The sequence below is a fragment of the Eretmochelys imbricata genome, chromosome 11 (genome assembly GCF_965152235.1).
Source record: "Eretmochelys imbricata isolate rEreImb1 chromosome 11, rEreImb1.hap1, whole genome shotgun sequence".
NCBI lineage: Eukaryota > Metazoa > Chordata > Testudines > Cheloniidae > Eretmochelys > Eretmochelys imbricata.
The window spans coordinates 34,570,450-34,578,261 of NC_135582.1; positions in this window are offsets into that span (position 1 = coordinate 34,570,450).

Below are 7,812 nucleotides of genomic sequence, written 5' to 3' on the forward strand. Positions count from 1 at the left end.
AGTTAGTTGTATTGTTGCATGAGAAATGGTACGTTGCCCAAAGCTGTGTTGTTACAGTGCTACTGTGTGTAAAGAGTAACAAAAACTGGAGTAACGTGCATAGATGTGACAGACAAACTTGCTTCCAGTGATCATGAAGTGTATCTTTTGTATACAGAAGTCACAGACTACCACTTCACTCAGTGTATACAGCAAACTCACTTTACTCTGCTCTCACTGATGAGACAAAATTTAAATCAGTTAAGGGGTATTCTTGTGAATGAATAAAGACATGAGCCCAATGTTTTCTGCTTTGCAAAATGCTAGTTATGAGTCTGGGCCAAATTTTTCCCTTGTTATACCAGTGTAAAGTCAACCTAAATCTGGTGTTTACACCAATGTAGAGGCACTGTACTAGTAACTTCATTCACTTCTAGATTTACCATAGTGTATGTCAGAGCTGAGTCTGGCCTTGCTTTAGCATTTTTCCTATAAGCAAGAGCTCCTTGTTCTGTAACGATTTCCAATTCCACTGCCTATGTGGCCGGAATTGTCAGCAGGGCTTGGCTTAGCCACTGCTAGTGGGGTCAGATTTTCAACAAAGCTCAGCATGTTGGATGCTGAGCTCTTGAAAATCTGACCCCAGATTTTAGTGAGGGCTGAGCAATCTTCAATGTAAAGCACTTAGAGCTGTTTAACCAATTGCACTATTTGGTATTCCTAGTCTAAACTTTGGGGCTAGGTCTGCTTCATGCTGTGGCATTACTTCTGCAAAAGGGATGTTTTGCTCCCTAATCTAATATAAATAACTGATCTCTTGCTGTGAGGTGTCAGGCAGCTCTTGGAGAGATTCTGGATGCGGTTGGAACCTCCCTGGTTTCATGCAAGGTGTGGTGAATGCTACACTAATGGAGCTGATCTGCTAGGGTTCCTCTCTCTCTATTTGTAGATGAGAGACATGAACCCTAGCAGTCACACAGTGCAGGTGGGAGAATGCTGCTCAGCTGCAGGAGGCAGATGCACTAGCTGTGCTCAAGGTAACCTGCTAAACATAGCAGGTAGCTTGGGGTAGGTACCTGAGTAGGTACCCAGGGGGTATGGGTGGGTTTGTACTCAAGTGGCTATACTGCAATTTTTAGCGTGTTAACTCAAGCAGAGGTAGCACGTGCTGTTGATTTGAGCCAGCAGGCACATGCCCATCTGCAGTGTAGACATACCGAAGAGTGAAGTTAGATGAAAGGGCAAACCACTCGGGGGGAGGGGGGAGCAGCCTGATGTTTCTGTTGTGTTAATTCAGGGCAATATAAATATATTATCAGAAATGGCGCACCACGCTGGCAGGCTTTGAGACTTCATTCACTGACTGCCCTACTTAGCAAAAGCATTTTATATTATTATTTCTGTTTTCTCCTAATGCAGTCAAGAAGGGATCACTTAACATCTCCTTAGAGTCCAGAGGCAGCACTACCAATGAGATGCTCTATGCTAGTAATATACTGGATGGAGAGGTCACCTCTGACCAGTCTTCAAATTCTGCCTCCATATGAAAGGGCAGATTGTCACAAACTGGTAAATCACCCAAACACCTCTTCAATAAATCATCCCGACTGGAAATGACTGATACCTGAGGCTCAGACAAACATTTATCCTGAAGAGCAATTTTTTGCCTTTGGCTTGCAACACATGCCAGCTCTTTTCAAAAACTTTCATAGGAGAAGATGCCCCCAGCTCCCTTTGGAGGTTCTTACCCACATCTATTATAGCAGCTGAACATTGTGTGATATAAATACATTTTCAGGAACAAAATCTAGTGCACACATTGCCAGCAAGTGCTCAGTCTGATTTTTGCACAGTGGTGTTCTCTGCCCCTTTAGTTACAGAAAAGAATTTTTTTTTTTATATGGGCAAATAAATGAATAGGTATTCCAGTCTCTCAAACTTCCTCTCTGCACGTATAGCCATCCCAGGTACAATAGCTTGTCAATGCCATGCTCTGTGGAGCTGTTTTGTAGGAGCCTCTTGATAAAATATTAGCGTGCATCACCATTCTGTAACGCTAGGGTCTATAACCTCTATGTTAAAGGGTATAGACCCTCATAACATTTTTAATGAAAAAAAAAACTGAGCTTTTCTAACTTCTGTATCTTAGATGGTAGCTCCATACTAGCAAAAAGTCTTGATTACGTATTTGAAATGGCCATATTTTCATATATGCTCTTCTATTATAAACATAAATGGCAGAAATCAGGTTTTGCCCCCTAAGTTCTTGTATGTGCTTAATACACCATTTGCAATTCTTTATTACATTTTTTGCGACCAGTTTTACATTATAGTTTACATTTATCATTTTCAGTTATTTGCAGAAGGTTATTGCAAAAATTGATTATGTATGCAGATTACATTGTCCTTAACATAAACATTTGTTCATACAAAGAAAGTTACTTTAAAAATCACCTGCATGCAACATTATGTGAATAAACACAGGGAGCTCACAATTTGCTTTGATCAGTTATGTCATTCATTACCGTTAAAAACCACTGCAAAGTCTCTCATACTTCCATTACAAAAGGCAGCAAGGTTCCACACCTGATTGAGTAAAACAGTTAAGTGACCCCATAAGGAATTAAAACATCACTATTATTTCTAAATATGGGTTTGGTTTTCTTCTTTTCAGAATTTCCAAAATACTGTATGGTCTTTCCCACTCATTATCCTTCCATCCCTGCCAAAACTGTGAGCAGTGTCGAATTTTAACTGTGTGACTTTCTTTAAAATCAATGTGAAATACTTGATCAAAACACTATGCAGGATTTTGAATATTTAGTGAGTAATATCCTCTAGGGACTGAGAGTTCTGGGAAATGTCATTTTTGAGTAACATTTCATTTTGATAAAGGCACACTATCAATTTAAAATATTTTTAAAAAGCAATTTCAGCAATATACAACAGTAGATAAAATTGTTTAGACAAGAATTTTAAGTTTACAATTCCCCTTTAAATTAAGAACTACTATATAGCAACTGAAGTCAGACTATTATTCTCCAAATATACCTAGGTTTGGATTTATTTTGATAATGTAGTACATATTCCTGTTCCAGGAAGGATGACTGCTAAACAGAGATGGGGTCCACCTATTGAAGGGGAAGAGCATATTTGGCTACAGACTGGCTAACCTAGTGAGGAGGGCTTTAAATTAGGTTCAATGGGGGCAGGTGACCAAAGAACACAGGTAAGTCAAAAACATGGAAACCTGGGAGAAGGGTCAGAATCTGCGGGGGAGCATGGGCTGTTAGGGAGAGACAAGACAGAACTGGGGGGTGGGGGTGGAGAATCAAATCAATATCTTAGATGTCTGTATACTAATGCAAGAAGTATGTTGAATACGCAGGAATAACTCAGAATGCTAGTAAATAAACACAACTATGACATACTTGGTATCATGGAGACTTGGTGGGATAATACGCATGACTGGGTTATTGGTATTGAAGGATACAGCTTGCTCAGGAAGGACAGGCAGGGAAAAGAGGGAGGAGGTGTTGCCTTATATATTAAAAATGTATACACTTGGACTGAGGTTGAGATAGAAATAAGAGACAGACTTGTTGAAAGTCTCTGGGTAAGGATAAAAGGGTGATGTCATGGTAGGGATCTACTACAGACCACCAAACCAGGAAGAAGAGGTGGATGAGGCTTTTTCTAAACAACTAGCAAAATCATCCAAGCACAGGACTTGGTGGTAATGCGGGACTTCAACTACCCAGACATTGGTTGGGAAAAGAACACAGCAGGGCACAGATTATCCAAGAAGTTCTTGGAATGTATTGGAGACGATTTTTTATTTCAGAAGGTGGAGAAAGCTACTGGGGGGAGGCTGTTCTAGATTTGATTTTGACAAATAGGGAGGAACTGGCTGAGAATTTGAAAGTGGCAGGCAACTTGGATGAAAGTGATCATGAAATGGAAGAGCTCACGATTCTAAGGAATGGTAGGAGGGAGAACAGCACAATAAAGGCAATGAATTTCAAGAAGGCAGACTCAGGGAGTTGGTAGGTAAAATCCCATGGGAAAAACAATTGAAGACAGTTGGCAGTTTTTCAAAGAGGCATTATTAAGGTCACAAGAGCAAACTATCCCACTGTGTAGGAAAGATAGGAAGTATGGCAAGAGACAACCCTGACTTGACCAGGAGATCTTCAATGATCTAAAACTCAAAAAAGAGTCCTACAAAAAGTGGAACCTCGGTCAAATTACAAAGGATGAATATAAACAAATAACACAAGTATGTAGGGACAAAATTTGAAAAGCCAAGGCATAAAACGAGATCAAACTAGCTAGAGACATAAAAGGAAACAAGAAAACATGCTACAAATACATTAGAAGCAAGAGGAAGACCAAGGACAGAGTAGGCCCATTACTCAATGAGAGGGGAAAGACAATAACAGAAAATATGGAAATGGCAGAGGTGCTTAATGACTTATTTGTTTCGGTTTTCACCAAGATGTTTGGTGGCGATTGGATATCTAACATAGTCAATGCCAGTGAAAATGAAGTTGCATCAGAGTCTAAAATAGGGAAAGAATAAGTCAAAAATTACCTAGACAAGTTAGATGTCTTCAAATCACCAGGGCCTGATGAAATGCATCCTAGAATACTCAAGCTGACTGAGGAGATATCTGAGCCATTAGCAATAATCTTTGAAAAGCCATGGAAGACAGGAGACATTCCAGAATACTGGAAAAGGGCAAATATAGTGTCCATCTATAAAAAGGGAAATAAGGACAACCCAGGGAATTACAGACCAGTCAGCTTAACTTCTGTACCCGGAAAGATAGTGGAGCAAATAATTAAGCAACCAATTTGCAAACACCTAGAAGATAATAAGGTGATAAATAACAGTCAGCATGGATTTGTCAAGAACAAATCGTGTCAAACCAACCTGATAGCTTTCTTTTACAGGGTAACAAGCCTTGTGGATAGGGGGGAAGCGGTAGATGTGGTATATCTTGACTTTAGTAAGGCTTTTGATACTGTCTCTCATGACCTTCTCATAAACAAACTAGGGAAATACAACCTAGATGGAGCTACTATAACATGGGTGCATAACTGGTTGGAAAATCATTCCCAGAGAGTAGTTATCAGTGGTTCACAGTTATGCTGGAAGGGCATAACAAGTGGGGTCCTGAAGGGATTCGTTCTGGGTCCGGTTCTGTTCAATATCTTCATCGATTTAGATAATAGCATAGAGACTACACTTATAAAGTTTGCAGACGATACCAAGCTGGAAGGGGCTGCAAGTGCTTTGGAGGATAGGATTAAAATTCAAAATGATCTGAACAAACTGGAGAAATGTTCTGAAGTAAATAGGATGAAATTCAATAAGGACAAATGCAAAATACTCCACTTAGGAAGGAACAATCAGTTGTACACATACAAAATGGGAAATGACTGCCTAGGAAAGAGTACTGCAGAAAGGGATCTGGGGGTCATAGTGGATCACAAGCTAAATATGAGTCAACAGTATAACGCTGTTGCAAAAAAAATAAACATCATTCTGGGATGTATTAGCAGGAGTATTGTAAGCAAGACCCGAGAAGTAATTCTTCCGCTCTACTCCGTGCTGATTAGGCCTCAGCTGGAGTATTGTGTCCAGTTCTGGGTGTCACATTTCAGGAAAGATGTGGACAAATTGGAGAAAGTCCAGAGAAGAGCAACAAAAATTATTAAAGGTCTAAAAGACATGACCTATGAGGGAAGATGGAAAACATTGGGTTTGTTTAGTCTGGAGAAGAGAAGACTGAGAGGGGACATGATAACAATAAAAGGTTTTTACAAGGAGGAGGGAGAAAAATTGTTCTTCTTAACAATTAGCCTGAAACTGGTGTAAAATTTGGTATTTGTAACTTTGTTGGCTTCCCTGGAGTTACTTATTCCTGATTTAGAGAAAGGTGAATCAGGCTCAAAATAGTAGTATATACTCATGTTCAAAATGCAGGACTAGTCAACATAACTAATATTGTAAATAATTGAAAACTTATGATGGAATGTTACATCCAGCTTTCATTATAGAAGCTGTGCCCCTCTCTTGCCACACTGCAGACTCTAAGTAATATTCCATCCATGCTCATTAAACAGAGATGGGCCTAAAGCAAAATCCTCAAATTTAGGTCTCATCCAGATTTGAATGTTGGTGCGTAATTTCATCTCTACCAATATGTGCTTTTAGTAGGTATCAGCTGACATCTATAGTAGTCAAAAAGAACAAGCCAGGCCAACATCTTCACTCTCACAAACAAAAATGGACATATTATTTTTCCTTTCTTGGTATCAGAAGAAAAGGAAGAGTGGAGAAGAAAAGATGGAATGAAAAGAGTGGGCCTTGAAGGAAGAACAAAAAATAAAATGGAGCTTCCATGTAATTTTGCAGTATACACATATTATAAAGCTTAAGAAGGCTGAAAAATTAAGGTTCCTCTCAAGGGGACTGGTAGTTTCATACACCAGCAAGTTTTGCTCTTGCCTTTTTTTTTAAAATAAACTTATCAAAATCCCTTAATTTTAAGTAAAACCTGTTAAATGAATAATCATTATATATATATAAGCTGTAAAATATTTTTTAAGTAATAAGAATTCACTGAAGAAGTCTTGCTGTTTGGATTTAGCTCTCAGAAAACATGCACTGAATGAAGCAGGCATCCTGTGGAAAATATAGTATGTGATCATGCAATTAAAGACTGTATCATAATGCATAGGCACAACTGGGGAGAATTCAGGTTGCATGAGACACTTTAATTCTGATATTTTCTAACTTTTGAGTTCTTGACTTTGCAACATTAATAATGTTCTTTTAACATAGTTTTTTGTGCATATTTTTTTACCCTTGCCTGGTGTCCCAGCTGTGAATAATATCTTTAAACTCAGTGTCAGCTCCTCAGATGAAGTAAGTCAGTGTAACTTCATGGATAGTATGCTGATTTATACCAGCTGGCCCATTATATTTAAAACACCCTTTGCTTTACCTTGCAGTAGCCATTTGTGAATTTCTAGGACACTTCCTTGCAACTGGCAAATTTGAATTTATATAGAAAAAATTAAAGACACAGAATATAATTGAGGTTTTTACATAAAAATGTGAAAGATAAATGTGGCCCCAGGAAAGTGCCACTGACACCAATCACTGGACCGGCTCATTCGAGTACAACAAGTGCTGGATCTTCTCCCAGCTCCAGTTGTCAGGCAGATTGGGGTTTCAATAACAGGTAAAGTTGGCCACTTTTTATCTTTCTTTAAAAAAAGCACACTTACGACCTCACCTAGATCCCATTAAAGTCAGGGGCAAACTTTCATTGCCTTCAGCACTGGAAGAATCAAGCAGGCCACTACAACACAGTTTAATTTAAAGTAAAATGGAAGGAGGAAAGTAGCACTAAAGGAGCATCCAAGAGGTGACTGATGTAGTAAATAAAAGTAAAACTATGTGAAGTGACCAAAAGATCAGAAAACTGAGAAATCCACGGGAAGGGACATAGTGACAGGAAATCGCTTCAAGGGAAACTGAGATTTTCTACGAATCGTCCCGCTGAAGAGAGAAAGGGGATTGTGGAGTTTAGATGGGACTAGCTCTTCCCAGGGATTGTGGAGTCAGTTGACCCTTCATGCAGCAGCACTGACTTTTCTTCTCCCTTACCATGGCTTTTATACAGTACCATGGTGAAACTAATGACCTTTCAATTCCTACACTGCAATCCAATGGGCCTCCAAGGGACTTGGTCATGGCTATCTGTCTGCAGGGAGGCCACTGTACATACATGTGCAGATGGGATGCTCTGCACATTT